The sequence below is a fragment of the Mastomys coucha genome, unplaced genomic scaffold (assembly GCF_008632895.1).
Source record: "Mastomys coucha isolate ucsf_1 unplaced genomic scaffold, UCSF_Mcou_1 pScaffold1, whole genome shotgun sequence".
Taxonomy (NCBI): domain Eukaryota; kingdom Metazoa; phylum Chordata; class Mammalia; order Rodentia; family Muridae; genus Mastomys; species Mastomys coucha.
Genome location: NW_022196891.1, coordinates 68538589 through 68542444, shown reverse-complemented (window position 1 = coordinate 68542444; position 3856 = coordinate 68538589).

Below are 3856 nucleotides of genomic sequence, written 5' to 3'. Positions count from 1 at the left end.
AAAAAAAAAAAGAGCTGAATGGGTAATAGCTAGGTAGAAGGGGCTAGACAAGACTTCCAGGCAGAGAAAGGAACTCTGGGAAAGTGAGGCGGGGAGATTCATCAGCCTGAAGTAGAGGAAGTCACACATACCAAGCTGAAGAGAGGTGACCAGCCATGTGGCAGAACATAGATTACTATAAGTGGACCAATTTAAGTATAAGAGCTACTTGGGAATAAGCTTAAGCTAAGGCCAAGCTTTCATAATTAATTAAAGGCCTCAGTGTCATTATTTGGAGCTGGTGGGTCTAAAAGTCATTTGGGGGGGGTTGCTTCAGCCCCCTTGCTCCCAAATAACTGCAGGGTGTTTTGTTTCTAGGCTGGCTCTAGCCCGTTTTAGGTGGCAGCCCTACATTTGGGCGGATGCTCATCTATTCCAACATTACTCTGCCGGCTTTGCTCCTTCCATGCATGCGCTCCTTACCTGTAATCTGCATCCTGCTCAGGCTCTCTCTGCTCCATGTTTCTTCTCAAGGCCATCGCCTTTGAGAGCTGCTCATGGTCTCTCCACATCTTCTTCTCTGCCTACCTCCGTCTCTGGGCCTGACTGGGAGCACCTTCGCTCTCTCTTCTCCCCAGTCATTGGCTGAATCGCTCTTTATTAACCAGTCAGAGGTGATGGAGAACAGTTTTACACAACACTGAGACAGGAGAAGTTTCAACAATAATGACAATGCCAAGTCTAGATTGCAGCCTAATCTCTGCAGTACAGAAATCAGCATCTGCATACACAGTGCGCAAGCCATCTCCCAAAAGTGGGCTAGTCACCTTACGGGGAGTAATTCTATATTGAGTAGCCCGATTATTTACTTGTTTCACACAAGGTGAGTGCATCTTATAAGGTATCATTGCCTCTTTAAAACACCTTTGGATCCATCATGTCTACAGGAAGCCACCCCGTTTCACCATAACCTTGTGGATTATCGCCATTAGCAGGCATATACTATATAACTACTAGGAATGCTGTTGGTGATTTTTGTGACCAGGGACTACCTGTACTTAAAAGCTGCTGTGGGTTTAACCCCATCTTCTGAAAAGAGCTGTCCTATCTGACCATCCTCCTGCTTTTCCATTTGTCGGACGTGGCTGCCCTCTGACACAGTTCTCTCCCCTCTTTCTACCTGAGGGAAACTCCCTCTCTCCCTGGTTCCTGGGAATGAACTTACTTGTTTTCCTTTTTCTTGTGTTTGACATTTTTCAAGTTTGTCTACCTCTACTCTCAAGTTTCTCTAGCTGCACAGCCAATCTCTCTTTTCAAAGAGAAGAGAGAGCAAGGATCCCTCGTTTTCCCATTTCCTGCCCTTTTTTTTTATTCCCAGGCTTTTCCATTTCCACCCATATTTTTTTTCCACTTGCTCAGCCAATCTTTCAACCTTTTTATAGACAAGATAGCCCGAATGAAGAAAAGGAGGAAAAACAAAAACCTGCTGCTGAGAACCAGGCAGGGCATGTACCAACAGCAGCTTCAGCAAACGCCCTGTCAGCTTTTGAGACAAAGTATCCATCTCTCCTTTTCCTGCCTTTTGCTCTACAGTACTTGAAATCAAACCTCCCATTCTGCCTTGCCCTGTTTGCCACCGTTTGTAAGGTGGTACCTAGCTATTTTAGAATAGCAACCAGTTCTTTTTTTTAAAAGATTAATTTATTATTTATTTATTATAAGTACATTGTAGCTATCTTCAGACGTGAAAGGAGAAATTAAGTTTTGAAAAAGAGAAATTGAGTTTGAAGCATGTGAAAATTACAAGTTGGAGAAAGACACCGTGGGCTAGGCCTGTGAATGTTCAAACAAACCTAAGCAAAAGCAAGCAAGCTGTTAGATATCCCAGGGACTGACAGGTCAGGAAGACATAAACCATAAAGATAGAACCAAAATATGCAAGGACATGTCCAGGGCTCAGACATGCAAGGACGTGCCTGGGTGGACACTGAGTAATGGGCCATCTGGTTCTCTTAGATATAGTTGAAGGTCAGCTAGAACCGCCCCCCCCCCCCGAATAGCACTCCCTTTTAGGAATTTTCCACTCTGATCTGCACGAACTACATTTAAAATAGCCAATCATGTATAGCCACACCAATTCCTTTGTTTCCCCAGACCTTTTTCCAATATAAATCCCTAACCCCTGAGCCTGGGGATCGATTCCTCTATCTCCTGTGTGAGATACATGTCATTCCGGAGCGCTCAGATATTAAACTGCCTTATGTGTTTGCATCAAGACGGTCTCTCGTATTTCTTTGTGTCGCCGCCTTACCGACCAGCAGAAATGAGGTGACCAGGAACCCTTCTCCAAGCAGTTTACTCAGGAACCTTGTACTACAAAATCATTCGTTCATCTTTTCTTCTTTCTTAGATAGCTTCTCTATTACCCTTCTATTACTATTACTATTACCATTACTAGCCCCAGCCCTCGCGGGTTAAATCCTTTCCCTGGTCCCAATCAGTATCAGCTATGTGGCAAAGCATAATAGGCTGTGGGAAATCATGCCAGCTTGCATCACAAACTGGAGGCACTCAGCTTTTCCCAATAAGGGCTTGTTTATCAATGCTCTCTTCTCTGGCCGGAAACCAGGTGTTCAATATATATAGGGTGGCAGCTGCGGCTCCATACATCTTTGGGTGCACGTCTCCAGGGACTCGAGTGGGGGGTCCCCTACAGGGGTTTTTCAGACGCACCAGAAGAGGGCATCAGATCTCATTACGGGTGGTTGTGAGCCACCATGTGGTTGCTGGGACCAGGCTGGCCTCAAACTCAGAAATCTGCCTGCCTCTGCCTCCCAAGTGCTGGGATTAAAGGCATGCACCACCACCGCCAGGTCCTCCTTCAGCCCCTTCAAATGGTTCTCCCAGTGGTTCCTCCCTCAGTTCCCCAGCAGTCTGCTGGAACAGCGCCTTCTCCCACTTTCCCCAATAGTTCCCCTTCGAATTTTAACAACTGTTCTAGCCCATCTGCTCAGCTCAAATTCTCCTGGTTCAACTGTTTCCTAACAATACCTTCACCGCTGGGCAGTACTGGAGCACGCCTTAATCCCAGCACTTGGGAGGCAGAGGCAGGCAGATTTCTGAGTTCGAGGCCAGCCTGGTCTACAGAGTGAGCTCCAGGACAGCCAGGGCTACACAGAGAAACCCTGTCTTGAAAAACAAAACAACAAACAAAACCAAACCCAATACCTTCACCAACTGTCTACTCATCTCCATCTGCTAGCTCAGTCCTATTTCTCACCCTCAGCTGTTCTTTTTGTAACTATCTTGTTCACAAAAATCCAAAAAGCAACCAACACTGGTAGTCATTGGGTCAAGCCATTCTATTAGCTAAAAATTTTTTAAAGGGCCAGTTGACTAGCAACTAGGGATCCTTTAAAGGGCCACATACACAAGATACATCACACTACAATTCTTCAAGTACAATAGGATCTAGATCAATGCCTTAAAGAGCAGAGAGATGTGTCTGGGTTTTTTGTTTGTTTTCTGTTTATCCTCCCCACCCCATTCCAATTTTTTTCCCCCTAATAGAATGGTCGTTTCTCCTTCTGCCTCACAAATTGGCCTTCAAGAGCTGTCCCACTGTGAGCTGAGCTGTCCCACTGTGAGCAGCACTATTCAGGACTGTGTTTTGTTTCTCTGTGTAGCCCTGGCTGTTCTGAAACTCCTTCTTTAGACCAGGCTAGCCTCAAACTTAGAGCTCTACCTGCCTCTGCCTCCCAAAATCTGAGATTAAAGGTATGCACAACCATGGCCCAGCTGTCAATTTTTTTTTAAAGATATTTTTTAGGACTGAATTATTTAACCGGACCTGCTCTGTCACTTTGCTTAGCTGTGT